We start from the raw sequence: 25,726 nt of genomic DNA, 5'->3' as shown, positions 1-25,726 counted from the left end.
CCATGCTTCAATGGATGGATTCAGTGCCATTACTGCCCATTGGATGAGCACTACCTTTCCATTCCAGTTAGCCACGTATGTGTCCAGTGGAGCCACAGCATCAGCTATTAATATCACTGTGCCAAGAGGAGAAAACTCTCTGTACACAGGGGTTCTGCAATGATCCATTTCTTAATGCCCGTCAGCCAGTCATTTGGGGCCTTCAACTAGAGACCCCAGCCCAGATAATGGACCAAAGTGGTAGCTAATTTCCTCTCCATCCCTGAAATACCAAAGTCGTCTTCACAGATGAGCAAACAGGGACCATTCAAAGTGGCTGCGATTCCCCTAAAGCTCTCGAACTGAGACAGTTCACCAGAGAAATGAGGATCTAGAAAACAATCGGCAAATGTTAGCAGAGCCAGTGCAACAGCAGTAGGCAGGCGATAAGATAGGTCACCCATCCTGCAAGCTTCAGAATGCCCCCACACGCACCCCTCAGCCACTGGATGCCCGTCAGGAGGCAGGCAGTTCCCTGTGCGACCGAAAGCTGCCTTCCATGGATATTTATGCATCCTCGGCTTTGCTCATTCCTTCTCAGACCAGCTATGCATAGGCAAGCAGAGCGGTTGCTCTAAGGGCACAGTGGATCTAGCTTCAATCAGCTGGATTTGGCTAATGCACCATTGTTGGTTTCCAAAAATACGGCTTTGTGGGAGAGGGGGAAGAGGCTGACAAACTTGTATTGTCAAATGCCCAATTGCACATGCCTAAGTGGCAGTTTTATGGCACAGGATGGGAGGTCTATTAAGAAGCACAGCTCTGCATTGCAATGAGAAACTTCATTACTGTACGTTAGCTGTTCTGCGCCAAGTGCAAGGCAAAGTAGGGTTGTACAGATGGAGCCAGACGTCTGGCTCCAGCTGAGCCAGCAAGGTGGGTTGAGGATGCCCCATCCCTATGATTTGAGGCCTGGAAAACAAAGCCCTACAGTGAGAGGCTGAAGGAGCGCCAGCTGGTTAGCTTCTCCATAAGAGCAAGGGGTGACTTGATTACAATGTATACAGACCTTCATGGGAAGAAAATCCTGGGTACTAAAGGGCTCTTTAATCTAGTGGAGAGAGGCAGACTAAGAAGAACTAATGGTTGGAAGTTAAAGCCAGACGCATTCACATTAGAAACAAGACGCACATTTTTAACACTGAAGGAGATTAACCATTGGAACAAACTCCCAAGGGCAGTGGTGGATTCTCCCTCTGGCTTCAGACTCAGACTGGAAGCCTTTCTGGAAGATGCTCTAGTCTGGCACCAGTCAGTGGGCTCAATGCAGAGGTAAATGGGTGACATTCTCTGGCCTGTGCTATACTGGAGGTGAGAAAAGAGGATCTAATGGGCCCTTCTGGCCTTAAATATTTATGCATCCAGTTCCCAACTCAGAAAGATGAAAATATTGTCTCTACCGATGGCATTAGCAGATTTTCGGTAACTAAAACTGTGGTCAATTCCAAGGTGGTTTGTAGCGTTCATACTTGGTTGCAGGTTCTGGTGATCACTGTGGGAAGACTAGGACTGATATCAACCTTCTACTACACATTCAGATTCTCTGATCATCTGTTCTGACTACCCATATAACACAAGCCAGAGGACTTCCCTGAAATTCCCTGAACTTACAGTTTAAACGAGAGCAGATCTTTTAGAAAAAACATCCCATCTTGATTTAAATATTCCCAGTGATGGAGATTCTACCACAACCCTTGTTAAATGATTCCAGTGGTTAATTACCCTCGTTAAAAATGTGTTCCTCATTTGTAGTCTGAATTTGTCTAGCTTCAACTTCCACCCTTTGGCTCTTGCTAGACCTTTAGCTGCTAGACTGAACAGCCCATTATCAAATGTTTGTTCCCTGTAGGTACTTATAGACTTAAGTCACCCCTTAATCTTCTCTTTGTTGAAATGAATAGATTGAACTCCTGGAGTCTCTCACACGTTTTCCAAACCTTTAATCATTCTCATGGCTTTTCTTTGACCCCTCTCCAGATCATCAACATCTTTCTTGAATTGTGGACACCAGAACTGGATGCAGGATTCCAGCAGCAGCCACCCCAGTGCCAAATGCAGAATGCTTCAACAGAGAGAAAAATCACGGGGTGTTGCAAACACTTGGGATTCTATTATAAGTCTCAAAATATGAAGAGTTTGTCTTATAACGTCTCAGCTCCCGGAGTCGGTGCTTCTGCGAAAATCACAGCTTTCACGTAAAAACCAAAACCAAAACCCAACCAATTTTCTAGTCCTTGGCGTTCTAGAAAAAAGCTGGAAACCACTAACCCAAAAGGTTCAAAAGCCAGAAGGCAAATCAAAAGAGTCCTCCTTTTGTTATATGAGAATCGCACGATGTTCAGCCCCATCATGAGTTGTTGAAGGCTGATTCCTGAATTATGAACACTTGGTGTTACTGGGGGTTTGTGCAGCACCCGGCACAATGGGGCCCCAATCTCAGTTGGGGTCTCTAGATGATACTGTAATACAAATAATAGCAAGATAAGCAAAAACACAAAACAAACATCATGCAGCCAAGTAACCTTCAATGTTCTATTAGGACTTTACAATCTCTTGCTTCTGTGCAGGAGTAGTTAAAAAAGGGGAATATGCTTTGTGACACATTTTGAAGCTGTTTCCGGTTTGAAACAGACTCATTTCCTGTCTTTCACTAAATCTTCCCCAATATGGTTTTTATTACAGAATCCCACATTTTCTCCCCAAACCCCTGCATTTTTGTTAAACATAAAGTGGCAATAAACTTCCACTGTGGAGGTGGAAAAAATGGCGGGGAAATTTTCCCAAGAAACGGAAAAATGCTAAGATTGGTCATTATTTTCATTTGGGGGGGGAAGGTTGTTTTTTGAGCAAAAACAAATTTTCCCTGGGAAAAATTGTGACAGTCACTGATTTTGTGAAAGGGGAAGAGCTGGGTGAAATCCCATAGCTCAGCAATAGCCCTTGCCCTGCTTGGCCAGAGAAGACAGAACAACATTTCCAAACAACATCAGCCTGGCCAGTTAAACAGTAGCCTCCTTTGCCTATGTATTAACTTAACACATGGCAGTAGATGCGAAATAGCGAAATAGAATGACGGAAGCTGAGGTTCTACTATGGGGATCAAAGTGATCTGTTGTATAGTAAACAGATCACTTATTTGTGTGTGCAAACCAGAGACACGGGGAAAATGAAGTCAGATAAGCCACTAAGTAAACACAGGAAATCAACAGGGCAGAGATTCAGTCAACAGATGGATAATTTTGGGGTGGCAAGTAAGAGCATTGTAATATTTAGCAATTATTCACCAAAGCTGGTATCTATTTTATTAATAAATTCACAGAGTTTAAGGCCAGAAGTGACGGTTAGATCACCTAGTCTGACCTCCTGTATAGCACAGAGCAAGGAATTCTATCTAGTTCCCCCTGCATTTACCCAATCACTTGTGTTTCACTATGGCTATATCTTCACTACCAAGCAGTGCTTTGATGTGGCTGTGTAGTCATGGCACCAGTGCTGGGAGAGAGCTCTCCCAGTGCTGTGAAAAACTCACCTCCACGAGGGGCATAGCTACCAGCGCTGTGCACTGTCTACACTGCCACTTTGCAGTGCTGAAACTTGCAGAGCTAAGGGTGGTGTTTTTTCACCCTCCTGAGCGAGAAAGTTTCAGCGCTGTAAAGTGCTACTGTAGACAAGGCCTAAAACATCTTCCAAAAAGGCATCCATCCAGTCTGGATTTGATGACATCAAGAAATGGAGACTCCATCACCTCCCTTGGGCATTTGTTCGAATGGTTAATTATCAATGTTGTTAAAAAAACTTGGAGCCTTGTTTCTCATCTGACTGTGTCTGGCTTTAACTTTCAGCCACAGGATCTTGCTCTGCCTTTCTCCACTAAGTTAAAGAGCCCATTGGTACCTGGGATTTTCTCCCCCAGAAGGTCCTTAGACTGTAAACAAACCACCCCTCCATCTTTTCAAAACCCAAACAGATGGAATTTGTTATGTCTCACTGCATTCAGCCCAGATCCGGTGGCGGAGCTACAGCATTTTTTTGTTCAACTGAAAATGGACTTTTTCAACAGCTGAGGTTTTCAGGTTCAGTTTGACCTGAACTAACTTTTTTGATTTTATCTTATTTTTCAGAGCTGCCAGTTAACCAAAAAAAAAAATCAGTTATTTGCCCAGATTTCGTTGGAAACCTTCTTCTCATTGCCAGCCTCAGTTCATTCCTGGCCAGTTTGTTCCCATTTGTCCTTGTGCCAACATTGTCCATTAGCTTCAATAGCTCATCTCCCTCCCTCGGGTTAAGCCCTCTGATGTATTCCACTGATAATCTCCACTGACCTCCTGTATAACACAGGCTATAGGACAGCCCTGAATTAATTCCTGGTTGAACCAGAGCAGATCTGTGAGAAAAACATTCCGTCTCAGTTTTAAAAAATTGCCAATGATGGAGAATCCACCACAGCCCTTGGGAAGTTGTTTCACTGGTTAATCCCCCTTACTGGTACAAATTTGCACTTTACTTCCCGTCTGAATTTGACTAGCTTCAACTTCCAGCCATTCGATCTTGTCAGACCTTTCAACAAAACTGCAATTTTTGATGGCAAACTGTCTCACTGAATTATTCTCTGAATTGCACTAGTGATCCAGGGCCTCGATTCAGATCAGGGTCCCATTGCACTAGGAGCTGTATAAACACATATGACTCCCAGGAGGGCTCTATTTCATTGCTGGGGTGTGGGGAGGGGTGCAGTTTTCAAAAGGGGCCAAGGAAATAAGGGCCTAACTCCCATCGATAGTCAACAGGAATTGGATATGAAACTCCCTCAGGTCCCTTTGGAAACTGTACCCTAAGGATAGGGCCCTACATTTTCAGTTTTAATTTTATTTAATTTTTCCTGGGAATTTATCAGTGTTTATTACCACAACAATAAAAACAGGTAAAAAACCAGTGCAAAAAACTATTAATAATTTTTCTGGTTAAATATTGGGCTTTATTTTGGTGGACGGAAAGATGGGGGAAAAGCATTCAATAGACTAAAACTTTGAATTCTGTTCATCAGTGTGGTTTGCTGCAGCACTAAAACAGAACTCAAAACACAATGCCGCCTCAGAGTTTAAGAAAATAATAGATCTCTAATCCCCAGATAAAGCTTTACATTGGAATAACCATTCGAATAACTTTACATTTGTTTATTGTATCTTCTAGACTTCTACATAGACTTACTTCAACAGGCAGCTTTGTATATATATGCACACTAATGTATTATCGTAACACATAGACCTCACGAATGTACTGTATTTTCCTAATAAAACAAGCTATTTTTAATATATTTGAATGATACATAAGTAGGGTTAAAATCAGAAAAAAATAAATAATACTTTTTGTAAAATTCAAGAATTTTTCAGTAAAAATCGGTTTAAACTGGAAATGAAAGGGATTACTTAAAGAGCAGGGATCCCCATGGCGCAGATAAGGAAAGGGAAAAACAGTGAGTGATTAACACAAACTCAGCATCTGAGCTGGGACTAGAACTCAGATGTCCTGGCCCCTTCTGCTCTGACCACTCAACACCACTCCTCTCCCATACATCAGAATAGAACCCCGGAGTCCTGACTTCCATCCACAATCACTTGACTCAATCCCCTTCCCAGAGCCAGAGAGAGAAACCAGGAATTCTGACTCCCAGCCCTCCCCTACTGAAACCACCAGACCTCACACTGCCCTCCCAGAGCCAAGAATAGAACCCAGGAGTCCTGACTCAGAGCACCCCCCTACTCTAAATACTAGACTTCACTCCCTTCCCATCAGGGCAGGAGTACCATGCGTTCCCTGCAGGGCGAGCTGGCATGTACACCAGTCCAGGCAGCAACGTGGACTGCCACATGGGTTGCCATATGCCATTTTTCCAATGAACTAATGAAGCAAAGGCGGAGCAGGAAAGAGGAGGAATCTCTGAACAGCTGTTCTTGCAAGTCACCTGCAGCCCCAGGGAGATGGTCTCATACTAGAGTTGCCAATTTAGGTTGGATGCATTCCTGGAGGTTTCATCACAGGACATAATCTTTAATTAAAGGTTACTCTTTAATTCCTGGAGACTCCAGGACAATCCTGGAGGGTTGGCAATTCTACCTCATGTGGGCTGCCGTACTGCACGCCTGCTCAGCTGCACCAATCTCATTAGAGCACAGGCCATTATCCCCCATCGCCCCCAGGCTGAACAGAGCCACACTGCTGGTCCTTGTGATGCCTTTTTCCATTAGTGAAGAACCTTGCGTACCTCGCCCCCAACGCCCAAATGAGTCCAACTCAGCATGTATTCAAGCTGAGCTCATGGTGCCGCTGGGTGACAATGTTCTGACAGATTCAGACAGTCTAATGCTGTGGCCCTCCAGTCCGATCTCCTGCGTACCACAGGCTATAGGCCAGCCCTGAAACAATTCCTGGTTGAACCTGAGCGGAAAAACATCCAACCCCGACTTACAAATTGTCAGTGATGGAGAATCCACCCCAGCCCTTGGGAAGCTGTTCCCATGGTTACTTACCCTCATTGGTTAAAATGTGTTCCTTATTTCCAGTCTGAATTTGTCTCCTATGCTGGTGACAACGTCCAGCCATTGGATCTTGCCAGACCTTTGTCTGGGACACCGAAGAGCCTATTATCAAGTTCTCAAACATTGCTCCCCTCAGCAACTCCCACCATCACAGGGGCCTCACAACAGTTTAGTCTCCTAAGGACTGAAATGGTTTGGTTTAACCAAAGTCCCTGGGCTCCCATGTGAGGCCCATCATCCTGGAGTGCCCCTCACAATAACATCTAGCATTACAGTGCTCTGCCTCAGTGTCCCTTTAGTCAGCCTTTGGCCTATTCCTGCTGTAGCAGTGATTTGCCACTGTAGATATGACTTGGCCCTCCAGCCACGCTATTAATATAAGTCCATCCCGTCTGGGGTACCCAAATCCAGCTCTAACTGGTCAGGCCCTAAGCTGGCTACTCCCAGCTGGTCTCTTCCAAGTCTCCTTGTCTGGCTCCATCTGGGCCAGCCGCAAACTCTTTTCACACTGAACAAAACTCATTGGACTCGCACTCTTCTCTTCAGAGTCGGAGGTCCCAGGGCTGCCCCAGGGGTCCCTCAGGAGAACTCAGACAAAACCAAACACTTCTGAAACATCTTCTGCCCCCTCTGGGCTTGAACCTCATGTCCCTCTCTTAGACTTCTCTTCAGCTCCCTGTTCCTCTACGGCAACACTAGCCCCAGGACGGCCTCCCTGAAGCTGCTCCAGCTCAGCCTAGCCACTTTCCTCCTCAGCCATCCCCTAACTGCTGGCCCTGTCTCCTTTTCAGTCCCACACCCAGCATAGACATAGCAGGGAACGGCTAACTGAGCAAGGCCTGCTGGCCCTTAAAGGGTCAGGCCTCCCTTTTACAGCTCAGTCTAGGGCTAACTGGGTGAAATTCAGGGGCCTGCGCTATACAGGAGGCCCCTGAATTTCACCCAGTTACTCTTAGACTGGATGATCTCATGCAGGGGTCTCAAACTCAAATGACCACGAGGGTCACATGAGGACTAGTACATTGGGCCGGGGGCCACATTACTGACACCTCCCCCCCGCTGCCCTCAGCTCCGCCCCCACACCACCCCTTCCATGAGGCCCTGCCTCTTCCAACTCCTTCCCTGCCCCCATTCCAACCCCTTCCCCAAAATTCCCACCCCAACTCCACCCTCTCCCTGGCCTCAGGGGGTGCAGGAGGGGTGTGGGGTGTGGCAGACGCTCAGGGCAGGAAGTTGGGGTGTGGAGTACAGGAGGGATGAGGAGTGCAGCAGGGGGTCAAGGCAGGGGGTCGGGGTGCAGCAAGGGGCTTAGGGAAGGGAGTTGGGGTGTGGGGTGCAGGAGGGGTGAGGGATGTGGCAGGGGGTCAGGGCAGGGGATCGGGGTGCAGGAGGGTGCAGCAGGGGGCTCAGGGCAGTGGGTTGGGATGTGGGGTGCAGGAGGGGTGAGGGGTGCGGCAGGCGGCTCAGGGCAGGGGGCTGGGGTCCAGGGTGTGACAAGGGGCTCAGGGCAGGGATTCGACTGCAGGAGGAGTTCAGGAGGCAGGCTCTGGCCTGGTACACACTGGGAGCAGGGCAGGCTCCCTGCCTGTCTGCCCTGCCCTTCGTGTCGCTCTGGGAAGTGGCTGGAACGTGAGGAAGGAGAGGAGCAGGGGTGTGTGTTGCTGTTGCTTCAGGCACCACCCCCAGCATCTCCCATTGGCTGGGAACAGGGAACCGTGGGCAATGGGAGCTGCTGGGGGTGTTGCCTGAAGCAACAGCAACACACACCCCTGCACCCCTCCTTCCCCAGGTTCTGTCCGCTTCCTGGAATGGCGCGGGGGCAGGGCAGGCAGAGTGCAGGATTATTATTCATTCACAATTATATTGCAGCTAGGGACGTAAACAGTGTTTTTAAAAAGTAACCATTTAAACGTTTAACCGTTAACAAGTTCACAACCTAGGCGCAGGAACTTGGGGTGCGGGGGTGCTGCAGAAGCCCAATGTTTTACACGGGGTCCCAGCTGCCAGCCCCACGCCCGCCCCAAGCCTCGGTCCCGTTACCTTTTACTGAATACATTACCAGTAAGATTGATGCTTATCAGTTAACTGGTTAACATTTTACATCCCTAATTGCAACAACGCCTACAATACAATCAGGTCAAGGTCTGGCTGTGTTAGGCACTCTACAAACAGAGGGTGAATGACAGTCTCTGTCTCAAAGAGCTAATGATCTAAGCAGACAAAGGGTGGGAGGGGAAACTGAGGCAGACAGCAAGGTAGGGACTTACCCAAGATCACAGGGAAACCTAGGATAGAACACAGGCATCCTCATTTCCAATTTAGTGTCATGTCCACTAGACTCAGAACACACTGTAACTACTGGCTTATGCTACAGCCCAGACTGTTTTGTAGATGTTACAAAGAAATGCCTAGCTACTGACACAGGAGGCAAGAATTAATGGATGGACGAGATTAAATGAGTGAGTCATTATGGAAGGTAGAAATGTGGCTACGGCTACCAAAATGACCACATGTGCACAATTCCTAGCCCATCCATAGCATTGATCACATTAACCAGACCTGTGTGAAAAACTGATTTTCCCTTTCATGGACATTTTGGAATTTTGTTTTGAATCTAAACAAATGTCAGAATATCAATAATTTTCCAGAAGTTTCAAATGGGAAAAACTAACATGGAAAACCTTGATATTTCCAATCAAAACTAAATGATTTAATGTTTTGTGCCTCATGGGAATTGTTTTTTGGGTGCCTAAGGCTCCCTTTCAATACAGGATGGGATCCTTGACCAGACTACATTTACAATGATGGGCTCCCCTCTTGCTGAGCTGCCACAGACCGGTGCCTCATGGGAGCTGTAGTTTGGATGCCTCACGCTCCCATTCTTCTGTTAGCCAGGCTCACTGGTCGAACTGTATCTCCCACAAAGTACCATGATCTCCCCTCTTGGAGTGGGGAGGTGGTGCCTCATCGGAGCCCCTAGCAGTAGTGTCTCATAAAAGATGTAGTCTGGCTGGGCAGTCCAGCCCATAGAGGAGAATGGGTCATGAGGCATTTAAACTACAACTCCCATAAGGCACTGCAGTAGCATTTCCAAATTCAACTATTTCATTTTTGGGTATTGTGGGTTTTGACAAACAGCTGAAATTTTCTTTGGTCAAAACCCCAATTTTTCATCAAAAATCGTTTTGACAGAAAACGTTTGACTGGCCTGAGTTTTTCACATTAGGATTTTGCCACCTGGTGAAATTCTGCACCCTTTTTTCCTAGCGTGGCCGCAACTTTGGAGGGACGAAGATCATCGAAAACTGAGCAGAAGAGCAGCATGGAGCGGAGTGAAGGAACGCAAATAAAAGGCAGGTAAACAGAACTTTGAGCCAAATGCTGGGTTGGTATACAATTATCAGATCAAAGGCTCCCTTTAGCTCGCTAGCAGCTGGCTGGAAATGCACTGACATTTCCCATGAAGGACGTTATGGGGAAACAGACTGCAGGGTAATTGGGTATGGAGTGTTAACCTCCACACACAAGCAAGAAGCAAAATTACATTCCACCACAAGGGAAAGTCATTCAGAGCAATGCATGGTGCACTACATAGAGCACTGTGCTGTGATATAGGAGGCCTGGGTTTACCCTGGCTCTGCCACTGGTCTTGGGTACAATCCTTCCCTGCTCTCTATGTCTCTGTTTCCCCTGCCCTCTTTTGTCTAGTTCGATCGTGAGCTTTCTCCTCTCTCTCACTGCGTGTCTGTGCAACACCTGACAAAGGGGCGCCCTGGTCCCAGCTGGCTGATTGCCTGCTCTATGCGTCTTCTTTCCATGCTGCCGTTGAGTCTCGTCCAGGCCCAAAATCACCACCACTACCAACCTCTATTGAGGTGCATGTGAACAGAAATCGTTCCCACCGATGGCTCTTTGCTTCCCCAGCTACACAATTTGCTCCCATTTCCAATTGGTAGGTGTTAAATCAGTCTAGTGGCAGCAAAGCCAGGTCCCATTTCCAATTTAACTAACAGCTCATCTATGCAAAACGCAGCACCAAAAGAGATGCATAGATTTTCAGGCCGGAAGGGACCATTACAATCAGCTGTTCTGACTTCCTGTATAACACAGGCCAGAGAACCTCACCTAGCCATTCCTGTATCAAGCCCATATGTTCTGTTTGAGCTACAGCGTATCTTCCAAAAAGACGTCAAACCTTGATTTATAGATCCCCAAGGGATGGAAAATCTATCACATCCCTGGTTCAGCTCTTCCAGTGGTTAATCTCCCTCCATGTTAAGAATTTTCACTTTATTTCCAGTGTGAATTTGTCCAGCTTCAGCATCCAACTACTGGATCTCAACCTGCCGTTTTCTGTTGGCTGAAAGAGCCCTGCTCTCTGAAATCTCCTTCCCCTGTCGGTACTTATAGACTGGGCTTCAGTCATCTCTTAACCTTCTCTTGGATAAACTAACTACATTGAGCTCCTTAAGTTTCTCACTATAAGGCAGGTTTTCCAGAGCTTGGATCATTCTTGTAGCTCTTTTCTGAACCCTCTTCTATGGCTCAAAGTGCAGACACCAGAAAAGGACACAGGTTTCCTGTAAAGATCTCACCACTGCTATACTGAAAAACATGCCAGAGAGTGACAGACTCCAAGAGCTTGATCTAGTCATCTGAGCAAACCGAAGACTGAGGGGTGATTTGATCCCAGTCTATAAGTACGGTACCTACATGAGGGACAGAAATTTGATAATAGGCTCTTCAGTCCAGCAACCAAAGAGCTAACAACTCCCAAAGGCTGGAAGCTGGAGCTAGACAAATTCAGACTGGAAATAAGGGACAAATTTTAACAGTGAGGGGAATTAACAATTTTTCAGGGGCTGTAGTGAGTTCCCCATCACTGGGCATTTTAAAATCAGGACTGTATGTTTTTCTAAGAGAGATGCTCTAGGAATTAGTTAGGGCAGTCCTGTGACCTGTTATACAGGCGGTCAGACTACCTGGTCACAGAGGTCCCATCTGGCCTTGGATCTATGAATCTATACACAGAAGTGATGACACCGTCCTCTTCTGACTTAATATTCCGCTGCTGGCCCACCTCAGGTTTGTGTTATATCTCTAAGGATTGGTCTACACCTAAAGCCTAGGCTGACCTGGCTCTGTCACTCAGGGGTGCAAAAGTGGTCCCTTCTGGCCTTAACCTCTATGAATTCTGCTGTTCACCTAGCTACCGCCTCTCTGGGAGGTGCATTTACTACAGCAATAACCACTTCCATTGGTGTTGCAAGTGTCTAGACTACAACACTGCACGTTGCACAGTCCCGGAGCCCTCGCTGTGCCGAGCGCTGCACAGGCACCAGCCGAGATTGGGGCCCTTACTGTGCTAGGCACTGCACAGACCCTGACCGAGATCGGGGCCCCCATTGTGCCGGGCACTGCACAGACCACAAGTGAGAGATAATCACTGCCTCGAGGAGCTCAAAGGCTACATAGAGGAAGAGTGTGTTGTGCCTTTTTGCTCTTTAGGTAACAGCAATACGAAGAAACCCAGAGCAGAGCTGGCTCCCAAATAACCAAGATTGCTCACCCCACAAACATGCCAGGTACATTAGTGCTTTGGTTGCCTTCAGCAGCTTTTAAACAATGTAACACAGTGAGCACCACTAGATGGTTCACAAGCTATTCCTAAATAGCTACAGGGGAGGGGAGGAAACTGAGGCACAGAGAAAGGAAGTGATTTGCTTAAGGTCACATAACAGGTGAGGAGCAGAGCTGGAAACAGAATCTAAATGTCCAGCCCTCATTCCCCTCCTTCCCAAGCCAGGCATAGAACCCAACCCAGGCATCCTGATTCCCAGGCCAGTGGGAATACAGTGCCCATCACCCAAAGCACTTATGAATCCCCACTCTCAGGAGGAGGGAAATTGGAGAGCGGAAGGGATTTCACAGACATACAACAGGTAAGGAACAGACTCAAGGACTCCTGACCCCCAACCCTCCTGTTTTACCCCACCAGACCCCATTCCCCTTCCAGAGCTAGGAGGGGAACCCAGGAGTGTTGAGTCTTCCTCTAACCCCCAGCTCACGCTCCACCTCCCTAAACCAGGGCTAGAACCCAGGCACCCTGGTGTCCTACCCACTGACCTTACTGGTCCTTCTCCCTGCTGTGCGTCCCACAGGTAACTGTTCAATTAGCCAAGAGGCCAGGAGTCAGGGCATAGCCAGGCTGCTCTTCCCCTGTATCAGAACCAGGAAATGTACCTACTGTGAGATTCGCTCTGAGGAGGAAGAGACGTCAAGGCAGCGCCTGCCGTGGCTGGATGTCCCTGATCACCTGTGTCTTTATACACAAGCTGTGATAGCCCCCCTGGAGTGATGCCAGGCTGGTGGGCTGGAAAAGCCGCCTGCACTTTGACAGCGATTGCTCAACAAATAAACACACTCGCCTGGAGGGTGGGTAGGAGTCAGAGTGTGGAAGGTCCAGTTCATCGCCCCCTCATGAGCCTGCCTGGAGGCCTAAAGCCCCAGGGATGGGTGTTCTCGGAAGTGAACAGATGCACTTAGGGAGAGGTGGTGTAGGCTAGTGGGTAGGGCAGTGGTCTGGGAGTAAGGCAGGACTCCTGGTTTCCATCCTCAGCTCTGAGAGTGGAGTGGGGTCCAGTGGGTGGAGCAGCGGGTTGGGAGCCAGGATGCCTGGGTTCTATTCCCAGTTATAGGAAGAAAGGGGTTCTAAGGGTGGGGGTGAGACACCTGAGTTCTAGTCTAACTTCCGGAAGGGTTGGAGGAGTGTAGTGGGTTACAGCAGTGGTGGGCTGCCTTGTGGTTAAGACCTCAGATTCAGGGGATCTTGGTTCAGGTTCCGGCTCTGCCACAGACTCTCTGTGGGATCTTGGCCAAGTCACTTCATCTATCCTGTGCCTCAGTGTCTACCTCTCATCCCACCACACAGTCCTTTCTTTCTCTCTCCTTTTTAGACTATAAGCTCTCCAGGACAGCTGTCTCTCACTAAGCATCTGCACAGCACTCGGCATGATGGGAGCCCCAATTTCGGTCAGGATCTGTGCCGCACCTGGCACAGTGGGGCCCCAATCTCAGCTGAGGTCTTTAGATACTACTTTAATTCACCTAGTAATCAAGAGACTGCCTGCCAATGTCTGTCTGTACATCTCCTAGCACTATGGAATCCCAATCCTGATTGGCATCTCTCAGCACTAGCGGTTTATAAATAACAAACAGCACTCATAACCTCATTGAACCAAACCCACCTGCTATTGTTCTGAGCCAGCTCGCAACATGTCGGTAAGATAAATACACCGGGAACATTTCCCTGCAAAATCAGATGCTGACATGCAGATAGCAAGCTGAATACTCAAGCCCTCATCAAAGGGAAATATTCAGCTCTTCCTTCTCATCCCATTTGCTGTATCCACCAGTGTCTAAAAGGTGCTACCCATTCAGAGGGGAGATTCCTACAGGGGGTAGGCCATGTGGACAGAACTGAGAACCAGTGGGAATGAGTGAATCAGGTATCGAATGCCAAGACGTGATGCTAATGTCGCATGGTTAAATCTCACACTCGGGACACGGCTGCATGAAGCCTTCCTGCAGAAAGCTCAATCCCCGTGTTGTGCAGCTGCTGTTTTCCATCATACGTGTTTACAACAGGAATAAATAAAGCTTCACTGGACAGTAAGGAAAGACAGAGGAATAGAAAACACTAAGAAGGCGCAGTCTTGGTCATCACACAGATTGGGACCTAACCAAAAAAAATAAAATAATAACAATAATAATAATAATAATAATAATAAAATCACATCTTAAGGCCAGCAAGGGACAGTTTGGGAGTAGACAGATTGGGACTTCATATCGGTGGGGTCAAGTGGCTAGGGGCTGGCAGTCAGGACCCCTGAGTTCTGTTCCCAGCTCTGGGAGAGAAGCAGGGATCTAGTGGATTGGAGTGGGCAGATGGGAGTCAGGACTCCTGGGTTCTATTCCTGTGGCATTCAGCGATTGCTCAGTGCTTCAGGAGCTTACAAGAAAACTGCTTTATTCTGTGTCTGGTTTCAGCTGGCTGTGCATAGCAAGAGCTTCACAGTGCTCGCCCAGAATCTGTCTTGGAAGTTCAATCCTTAAAGGCACAGCCCTTCATACCACAATTCCCAGCTTGGGAGGGGAGTAGTGTATAGTGGTTAGAGCATGACAGGCTAAGAGTCAAGGCTCCTGAGTTCTATTCCTGGCTCTGTTAATATGTGATCCTGGGCAAGTTCCTTTGCCTCTCTGTGCCTCAGTTTCCCCTACCACCCTTTGTCTCTTTTGATTGTAATCTGCTTGAAGTAGAGAATGTATTTGTGTCTGTGCAGCACCTGTTACAATGGGGATCTTGGCTAGGCCTCTATAGTGGTCAGCATTATAAGAAAAACTTGCCCGTTTAAGGTGCATCAAGTTGTACATCAAATATTTTAATTGTTTGCATTACAGCAGCAGCTACAGAGATTGGGGCCCCTGTCAGACCAGGTGCTGCACCAACTCCAAGCGGCATCAGGACACACACTGGGCTGGAAGCTGCACAGATTCCAACCAAGATCAGGGCCCCGGCTGGCTGGGTGCTGCACATACCCCAAATTGAAATTGGAGGCCCAGATGTGCACAGCAGAGACATTCAGTGAGAAGCAGTCCCTGCCTCAAAGAGTTCACAGTCTAAAGGAAAAGACAGACAAAGGAAGGATTGATTGGGGAAACTGAGGCACGGAAAGGTGAAGGGAAGTGCCCAAGGTCAGCAGATGAGCTGGGATAGAATCCAGGTATCCTGACTCTCAACCCAAGGCCTTAGTCTACTAGATAACACTGCTTCTTCCAATGCCGTGGGCCAGCAGTATCCAAGAGGATCTTGCTCTGCTCTCAGCTATGGCCCTTGTTAGTGACACAAGTAACAGCACTGAGCCTTTTTCCCACCTTAGCCCTTGTACTCGACACCTTTCCAGCGGGACGTGAAATCCATTCTGAGTGTACAACACACCACTCGACACGCAGCCGGCAGCACGAAAACTCTGCCCCTTCTCCTCCCTGCGGAGCTGCACTAGACAAGACTCGTGACCTACTTTCTCTGCAAGAACACCCGTGCTGAGCGATGAAAGAGAGACATGCCAGTGTCAGGAGAAGATCGCTTGAAACAGAGTCAAGCCGACAAACGGAGATGGCCTCAGCTTGTTAATTGCTCCCTGATCTGATCAGAAGTGGAATTGTAATTAAACAGCAAATGCAATATCTGAGGACTTGTCTTAAAAGAAAAAAATCCAACCCACCAACCTGAAAATGGTGTGTTCTTACCATGTAGCAACTAATACCTAGGGAAAATCCAGCATGGACAAGGTAGTTTTTAGTTTTCGCACATGGTGTGACTTGGTCCCAATCTGTAAGCACCCACACACAGAACAGAAATTTGATAATCGGCTCTTCAATCTAGCAGACAAAGATCTAACAAGATCCAGTGGCTGGAGGTTAAAGCAAGATAAATTCAAACTGGAAACGAGGTGCCAATTTATAACAGTGCAAGGAATAAATCACTGGAACAACTTCTGGACTCTCCGGGCACGTCTACACTACAAAATTAAGTAAGTTAACATACAGCCACCGCAATAATTACATTGATTTTTAATATTCACACTATGATCCTTCTGTTGGCCGCGCACGTTCTCATCTGGAGGGTTTGCACTGATTGAACTGTCGGTGTGGGGCCCCGACAGCCCAGAGCCCTGCCACCCAGGCCCCATTGTCAGCACTTGGGAGTGGGGCTCCAGGCTGTAAGCCCCCAGGGCCTGACAGCCAGAACAGTCAACTCAGTCTCTACGCTGACACTGCGTCGACCTAACTACACTGACCTAAGCTCTATGCCTCTCTCTTGTGTGCAGTTATTAGGTCAATGTTGTGGGCGACTTACATTGGCAGGAGCAACACTGTAGTGTAGACGCTTACAGAGCTAAGTCGAGGGAAGTTGCATTACATCGACCTAATTCTGTAGTGAAGACCAGGCCTGGGTCACTGGCAATTTTTAAATCAAGATGAGATGCTTTTCTGAAATAGCTGCTCTCGCTCAAACAGGAATTAATTCAGGGCAGTTTTATGGCCTGTGTTCTACAGGTCACCTATATCAGGGGTCCCCAACGCGGTGCCCACGGGCGCCATGGCGTCCGCAAGGGCATCTAAATGCGCCCACGTCCTGTCCGGCGGTCGAGCATCCGTTGAAATGCTGCTGAAATGCTCGACCGCCGCGATGGTCCTTCGTCTGGCGCCTGCCAGACAAAAAGGTTGGGGACCACTGACCTAGATGATCACAATGGTCCCTGCTGGCTTTATACTCTATTAATCTATGGTAGCAGGTCAAGCTCAGCTTCCCTTCCCCCAGGGGTTACCACAACCTGCTACCACGTGTGAAAGCTACAGACTGCCTTGGACTGGACCACAGTTTTAATTACCACATCTTAGCAAACATGGGAAGAAAACTCCTTTGTTTTTAGTGTGGATGCAACCAATGGTGCTGATCAAAATGTTTTCTCCAGAAAGGCTTTTCTGACAGAAAGTGGGTTTTTCGTCAAAATGGAAATCTCCACAGAAAATACCCATTGTGTATGACATTATTTGGGTTCTTGGGGGAAAAAAAACTATCAGTTTTCAGGAAGTGAATTTTTTTTTTCAATTTTTAGCTAAAAATTTTCAGTCTTCCAATAACCAAGTTTCATTTTTAATTTTTTCCCAATAACCACAATATTTTGCTGTTCAGTTTCCCAATAACAGGAATGTTTGATTTGTTGGATTTCCAACAGCTGAAAGATTTTGCTGTTCAATTTTTTAGGAAGAGCTCTAATGTGGAGGGATAATTTGCCCCCATCTGCTACTGCAGGGTTCATACATCTTCCAGGGACGCATGTGAGATGCTGGCACAAATGGGCCAGTCCTCTGATATTGATGCTAACCTTCCAGATCCTCTCTTCTTTTCACAGCTCTTCTCTGAGTGCATTAAGAAAGAAGGGCTGCTAATGTTTGTTGTTCGTTTGCTTGGTTTTGGACCTTGCTAATATTTACCCATCCATTTATGTTTTGCTTCTCCAGCACAAAGCACAGAGCGGGAAATATCACCCTGATCATGCTGCCTGCCAAGATGCACCCCTTGGGAGTAATCTGGCTCCATCGGAGGCTTGTGTGTGCTGAGTTTTTTCCACTGAGGCGTGGTTACTGGTAATATTACAGTAGCACCTACAGGCCCCAGACCAAGATCAGGGCCCCCAGCTCACAGACCCTGACTGAGATTAGGGTCCTCAATGTGCTGAGCACTGCCCAGACCCCAACTGAGATCGGAGCCCTCGCTGCACCAGGCGCTGCCCAGACCCCAGCGGCCCATCGGTTTAGATATCACTTCTCCAGTAAGGAGCGCTGATTGGGGAATCTCACCCTGCTCAAGTTGTCTGCAGACACATCCCCCTTTGGAGTAATCTGGCTTAACGGAAAGCTTGTGTGTAGTGAGGTTTTTTGCAGTGCCATGGCAATTAGTTATGGCAGTGCCTAGAGGAAAGCTGCATATTTGGGGAGAGTTTCAGCCGAACTGGTTCAGCCCTTTCCAAGACTGAGGTCAGGGAATATGTTGTTGTGCCCATGTTTAAAAAAAAAAAAAAAAAAAAAAAGGCCTGGCACATCTTTTTTTTGAAAAGATCTAATGTCTCCATGTTTTAGAGCAGGGACTTGAAATTTGGCCACGGGCTGGCCTTGGGCTCCGGGAGGTATCTTGTGCTGTGCCCCAGGAAAATCTGCCCAAATCTGGGCCACGTGATAAGCCTTTGGAAAATCTCATTGTATATAATTTTCTCATGTCCCTTCTTATTTCTATCCTTCCTAGCTATGCCAATCTCTTCAATGTCTCTTCACAAAAGAGTTTTCTAAGCCCTGGATCAATAGGGAAAAAGCATTCTCGCCTGTTTGCTAAAAGCAAATATGGGAAACCTGCCAGCATTATCTGCTCCTAAGAGATAAAGTGGAGCTGGCTCTTCTAAAGGTTCAGGGACTCTGCGCATGGAGGTAACAGCAACAAGCAACAGTGGCTCTGAGACGCTAAAAATGCCAGAAAGATGGCAACTTTTGTTGCATGCAGTTAGCTACTGAAATCTCTTGGTGGATTCCAAATAATTCTATAGCAGGGGGTAATGGGCCGGGAGCCAGGACTCATGGGTTCTGTTCCCAGCTCTAGGAAGGGAATAGGACCTAGTGGTTAGAGCAGGGGATGGCCCAGAAGTCAAGACTCTTTGTTCTATCCCCAGCTCAAGACGGGAGACAAATCTAATGGTTAGAGCAAGGCAGGGACAGGGAGTCAGAACTCCAGGGTTCTGCCCTTGCCTCAAGGAGAGGAATCTAGTGATTGGGGGAATCTTGTGGAATCTCTGCAGATTCAGGCAGGCAGTGCTCAGGGCAGCTCCCCACCCTCAGAGCAATCAGCTCAGGTTCTTTACAGACTCAGGAAGGCATCGCTGTGTTAGTGATACTTGGGGCAACTCTCCCAGGTTGGAGCAATCAGCTCTGGCTCTCTGCAGACTCAGCCAGGTGACTTATACCTAGGTAACATTTTCCAGCTTTTCCCTCCCACCACAAGAGCTAAAAACTGTCCATATTTTACTACATAGAAGCTGAGATTCTGCTGCAAACACATGACTCCGGGAGCCAGAGCTTGAGTCAGCAGCTTATAGCACCTTTGCATTAATCCAGCCCTGCCCACCAGATCTGGCTGCAAAGTGAGTCAGCAGAAGAGCTCTGCACCATCAACCAACAGCTTTACAAAACCCAGACACCCTGTCCTGAAGAGCTATGCGAATACACGCTCTTACACTACAGCACGAGCCCATCAATTGGTGAGCTCAACACAGGGATAACTGGGTGAAATTTAATAGCTTGTGATAGACAGATCAGACCAAGATAATCTACCCTAACAGCTTTAAACTTTATGAATCTATGACAGCCACCCACAGTCTCCCTTTGTGGCCTGTGCGCAGTTTTAACTGCACAGCTCCCCCCCTCTGCCCGCTCCCCAAACATAAATTAGCAAGAGTACAAGCAGATGCTCCAATTACCAATGCAAATTGCCAACCATTTCGAGTTGAAATTTACAATGCCTCCGAAGACATCAGTAACCAAGGCAATAAAATCCAGGCTTTATAGTATTTTAATAATTCTTGCGCTCCCAAAAAATCACCTCTGTTAGAAGAGGTTGCAGCTCAGATTCATGACGGACCGGCTGTGCAATACCATGCTGAGGGAGCCAGCTGGGCTTAATGGTGTAATAAGCGTGCATTTGTTGCTGCTAAAACGGCACACAATTGGGACTGTCAACAGGCCGCTCACTTAAGGTGGATTTTTTCATAACTGATTTTTTTTTCCAGTGTGAAAGTGAGCCTCAAGGTGATCAGGAAAAAAAAATAGCTTATTTTTCCCAAAATCTGGACAGTGAAGTGTGCAGAGGTACTGTGGGGCAGCCTGGGGGGACTCACTGTCAAACGAGCATGAGGATGCATTCACATGAACGTGTTACTGATCTAACTCCTGTCTAGATTGGATCACAGGGATTGCCAGACTGGAGCTGAGCCGGGGTCCATCTGGTTGGGTATCCTGTCTCAGTCAGTGGCTTGCACCAGATGCCTCAGAGGAAGGTGCAAGAACCCCACAACAGCATATGGGGGATAATCTGCCCCAAAAGTGGGTCTCAGCCTGGTCTCTGCTTGGCCAAGCTTGTGAAAGCCTTTCACTCAATGGCACGTCTCTGTCTGTTAATCCTTCTCTCTGTAACATGATAACCTTTCAACACCACAGCCAATCAACTCCAGCATTTCAGGGAATGTTCCAGGCACCCGTAGCCACTATGGATTTGGGGGGAAATGAAGGAGGAACATGGAGGACATATGAAGCCTCTACCAGCTCTTTAGCACAGCCTATAGCACATCTGCAATGGCCCGTTGATCAAACAACTGGTTGATGGCACATTAGCAGCCTCCGGTATAACACCAGCCCATCCCACCAGTGGATCCTCCCCACAGAGTACCTGGTGACACCCTGAATGACCCAGAGAGAAGGTAGAATGGGCATATGTGCACAGCCTCTGGTATGAGGAATGGGGCAGACAGAACCACAGGCAAGTGGGGGTGAAATTGGGGAACTCTGTTATGGGAGGAGGGGGCCACACAGAGCCCCTGGCCTAGAGGGGGAAGGGATGATGTTGGGAAGAGTAATGACGGTTCACACAGACCCCCCACCACCACCGTGGGGCAAGAACAGGGGACCCTGGTATGGGTTCACACAGACCCCCTTGCGTGGGGAGGGGAGGATGGAGGGCACACAGAGTCCCTGCCCTATGGGGGAAAGTGGTAATGGGGGCACACAGAGCCCCTGGCAGGAGGGAGGTTGGGGGACACAGATGCAGAGTCCCTGAAATAGAGGGGGATGTGAGGGTGGCCCCCAGGAGACAGTGGGGGGAGGGGGAATGGAGGGATGCAAGGACTGACCCAAGCTACAAAGCATGGGACCAGCTCATACTTACAGGGAGGCTTATGCCCTGAAGCAGGAGGTTTAAAATCCCTTCCAGAATTTGTGTTACCTTCAACTATCCCAACTCTGGCTACTCTCCTTCTCCAGATCATTGTCCAATCCCCTTTTGACCTTGCTAAGATCTTGCCCCAATGACTTCTTGTGCCAAGGAGTTCCACAGGCTTGTTCCACATTGCCTGGGAAGGGGGGCAGGGAATTTCCTTCCCTCTGTCTTTGAATCTGTTGCTTTTTAATTTCACCAACTGCCCCTCTTGCTCTCTCTTGTGTTATCAGACAGGGAGAACAGAGGGTCCTGCTCTCCCGTCTCTAGCTCAGTCATTATAGTGTAGGCTCCTATCATGTCCCCTCACCTCAGTCTCCTTTCTAAGGCAAGCAGCCCTGTAGCAGGGCGCTGGTGCAAAGGCACCTAGTTAGCCCCTGCTCAGCCAGCCCCAATCAGGGGAACTAGATTGGGGCTGGGGAGAGCCTGGGGCCTGGCCTTTAGAACTGGCTGCACCTGCGGGCCTGAGGGTTCAAGGGCTATAAAGGCTGGCTGGCAGCCAGAAGAAGGAGGGAATAGCCAGGGGGAAGGTCAGTCTCCAAACTGAGGGCAGACTCTGGGTGGAAGAGGAGATTGTAAGGGCTGCAAGCTGTATATAGTATATCACTGGTGGTGGGAGAAATGTGTAAATAAAGCCACAGGTGCCGCAGAAGAAGCCTCTCTGTGCTTTATTGGGGCAGCCAGTGGGGCCCAGGAAGAGGAGAGGGCAGAGGCCCTTGTTACAAGCCCCTGTCTCTGCAATCAGATAAGTGTACTTGTCTGTGTGGTGTAAATGGGTAACGTGCACGAAGGACATACCAAGATGCCACCTCATTGATTTCCCCTGCAACGGAAAGTCAGCCTGCAAGGGCCCATTGTCTGTTACTATTTGGCAATGGGGTGACAATATTTTTGTACCACATCAGACTGACTGTGGCCTTCATGCAGTAGCCTGACACAAATCTTATTTAATAGCCTGCTTGAGGGGGAGTCCTCAGGCAGAACATTGAGCTAAGGAGGCACTATTGCCTCACGGACAGGACACTGGAGGGGCGCCTCTCTCTGTAAATACCTACATGGGGAACAGAAATGTGATACTCGGCTCTTCAGTCTGGCAGCCGAAGGTCTAATAAGAGCCAAGAGATGGAAGTTGAAGCTGGATAAATTCAGACGGGAACTAAGGCCACATTATTAACAATGGGAGGAATAAACCATTAGAACAACTTCCCAAGGGCAGTGGTGGGCCTCTCCAGCACCGGCAGCGGCTATATGGAGATGGGATGTTTTTCTAAAAGATCTTCTCTAGTTCAGCCAGGAATTAAGTCAGGGCAGGCCGATGGCCCATTATACAGGAGCTCAGACTAGATGAACACAGTGTCTCTTCTGCCCTTACAATCTATGAGACTTGAGTTCTATTCCTGGTTCTTCCCCGCACCTGCTGGGTGACTTTAGGACAGTCACTTCCCCGCTGTATGCCTCAGTTTCCCCACCTGTTAAATGGAGATAATAATACAGGCAGGGCCGGCTTTAGCAAGTGTGGGGCCCGATTTGTCCTCATCCGGCAGCATTCCGGGTCTTTGGCAGCACTCAAGGACCCGCCCTTGAAATGCCGCTGAAGACCCGGAGCGACTGAAGGGCCTGCCGCCAAAATGCCATGAAGACCCCCCAGGGCACCACTGGGTGAGTAAAACTTAAAAAGGCGCCAGCACGGGGCCCTCTTAGGTGCAGGGCCCGATTCCAGGGAATCGGGCGAATCGGCCTAAAGCCGGCCCTGGATACAGGCTTCGTCTGTGTAGTGCTTTGAGAATAAAGGGTGACTAGCACTAAAGAAGAGCTAGGGAGTATTAGTGCATGAGAACCAGAATGCAAGACTAGTGAGAAACAACCGTGAAGCACACCAGTCGGCCCACACAGAGAATTGAGTCAGCGGGGGGGCCTTTAAAATCATGTCAATTTCAGGCCTGGTTAGTTTCGCAGCTGGAAGCAATATTGCTGGCTCCTGCACTTTTACCATGAGCCTCAAAGTGTCTGGTATCTTCCTTAAATCCCATGCTCCCAGAGTCCTGGGATTACAAGCAAATCTCAGTTTCAACAGAAAATAATCAAATGTTTAGCCCTCACCCTGGCAGAGAAAGGCAAGAAAACGTGAGCCTTTCCAATCTTGTGATTGTTTCAGTCCTGAGTTTTTTCAATGCCTGGGGCTGGCAAAACCATGGGGGTGGGGGTATTTTTTTTTTAAGCATTGATTTTTAAGCAGAAAGCATTCCTCAGGAACAAGACATCTGGAAGATTTTTTCAGCCTCCATCACAACAGCTCATCATTTCACTCTCTCACATTTTCTGAACACGCTTTGCGGTGCTTTCAATGTGCCAGCCCACAGTGCCATCTGGAGCCCGTAGTGGGTGTCTCAGGCATTGTCATCTACCTTTATGAGGACAGTCTGGCAGATGCCACACTAGTGATCAGCATGCAAAGAATGAGTTGCAGTGATAGCGATGTCTCCCCACGGCTGAGCATCAACAAGAAGAAGCTGCATAAAGATTAGATCACATAGAATGGACGGTCAGGGAAATTCCTTAGCAAGGCACAGAGAACTAGGAGAAAGTTTTCAGCAGAAATTTTTCTTCCACCGAAAAAATGCACATTTGGAAACACTGGAACATTTTGCAAATTCGTGGTGGTTTTCCCAAATTGTTTCAATTGGGAAAAACCCCACAAACAAACAAAAATACCACCTCAAAATCCCGAAGTTTTGATTCGACAATTTCAAAAGGAAACATTTCAATTTTCCAGTTCAAAATGCAGTTTTGGTTCAAAATTTCCTTTAACTTTATTTTGTAAAATGTTGTAAACTATTTTAAAATGTTCCAAATCAAACAAAGCGTTTTGTTGCAAGTTAAACAAAATGGTTTGCCTGACCCAAAAGTAATTTTTCTCCACTTTTCAATGCTGAGAATTTTTTTAAATTTGACTTGTTGAAAATGCTTTCCTGGATTGCCACAGAGCCAAAAATCCCTTATTCACCCAGCTGTAAATGCAAAACAAGCAACCAGTGTCAGAACTCCTGATTCTCCCTTGTAATAAACCCTCACTCTCAGGGCACTTTACAAAGGCGGTCAGTATTATTATCCTAATTTTACAGAAAGGGACATGGGGGCACAAAGAGGTGATATTACCGGCCTAAAGCCAGTGGCAGAGCCAGGAATAGAACCCACAACATCACATGGCTCAGAGATAGGGTTTTTAGAAAACTGCCCACTATCATGAGAGTTGGCAACACTGCGAGACCATAAGTTGATCAACCACTAGATCAGAGTTCAATGCAGGACTGACTGGGCAAGTTTCTTTGCCCTGTGTTACACAGGAGGTCTGACAGATGAATACCAAAGGACTTGGGCACTTTGCAAATGTTGTATCAGGTGAGGTATTTCCAGCTGAAATAGGGAAGTATTAATGCCACTGGACAAGGCACTGGGGGTAAGTACGACCTCATTTAAATACTGTGTGCAATTCTGGCCACCCATGTTCAGGGAAGGTGAATTCAAATGGCAGAGAAGGGCTCCTAGGGTGATGGAAAGCAGATCTTACCAGAAGAAACTGAAAGAGCTGGGCTGATATGACGACATTGGCTGTGATGATCCAGAAGCTTTCTTCCTGTGTTCCTATATGTTACCCTGTCTCTACACGAGAATGTGGCTATAACTGGTTTTTCCAGCAGAAACTGGCCCCAGGCCCTGCACCCACTGTTTGTTGCGGATTTATTTCGTGCCATACCATGGAATCATTAAGCCTCTTTAGAAGCAACCTAAGGACAAGTGAAGGAAAGCATTAAACTTTTAGAAGCAACTTAGCTCTGCTCAGGGCACAGCTGTGGTCAAAAAAAGCCAGCAAGAGATTAGGATGCAGAAGGAAGAGGATGGAGAATAATACAGAGAATCCAGCCTAGTCCTTTGCTATCGCAGGCAGCCCCAGCTGAGATTCCCAGTCAGAAGCGTGTCCAGCTCTGTCTTCTGACTAGTGTTTGCTCCCCACTGGTCTTATGGGGAAGCTGTTCCAAAACCTCCCCCTCCTCCTCAGCTGGATCCTCAATTGATTCCTGGCCAGTTTATCCTCATTTGTTCTTGTGCCAACATCGTCCGTTAACTTCAACAGCCCTTTTCCCTCTCTGAGATTCAGTCTCTGCTGGTAAGATCAGTTCTCTGTTCCCCTGAAGAGCTGTGACACTTGCAGGGCTACTCAAGGGGTACAGAGTGAATCACTACTGTCTGCTCATAGTGCGAGGGAGCCCTGTCTGTGCCCATCGGGACAAACTCGCCCCAAACTACTGGCTGCTGGCAGCAGGAGCGCTCCCACTCCAGGCTTCGCAAGGCCCCTCTTCCCTCTGCAGGCTAGCAACTTGTGCACCTCAGACCTTAGACTCCCTGAGTCCTGGGGGGCAGAGCAGAGATAAGCTGTGGCTAACTCTGTGGAGACAGCAGCAAAGAGAGTTCTGTGGCACCTTATAGACTAACAGAGGTATTGGAGCGTGAGCTTACATGGGTGAATGCATCCGATGAAGTGGGTATTTACCCA

The 25,726-nt window shown here is 47.9% G+C and overlaps 1 protein-coding gene across 4 annotated transcripts in view; it reads right to left on the bottom strand.

The window, feature by feature from the left end:
- The window catches only part of PC (pyruvate carboxylase), a 239,134-nt gene that overhangs the window by 141,127 nt on the left and 72,281 nt on the right, over positions 1 to 25,726 (bottom strand). The window contains exon 1 of one of the 4 annotated variants that reach the window (XM_030568621.1): positions 15,510 to 15,528. The exons of the other annotated variants lie outside the window; for them this stretch is intronic. The gene's annotated coding sequence lies outside the window, so the exon portion shown is untranslated. Of the gene's footprint in view, positions 1 to 15,509; positions 15,529 to 25,726 lie in introns of those variants that run through there. 4 annotated transcript variants of the gene reach the window in all.

The sequence above is a fragment of the Gopherus evgoodei genome, chromosome 7 (genome assembly GCF_007399415.2).
Source record: "Gopherus evgoodei ecotype Sinaloan lineage chromosome 7, rGopEvg1_v1.p, whole genome shotgun sequence".
Taxonomy (NCBI): domain Eukaryota; kingdom Metazoa; phylum Chordata; order Testudines; family Testudinidae; genus Gopherus; species Gopherus evgoodei.
This window is presented reverse-complemented; position numbering and strand designations above follow the sequence as displayed.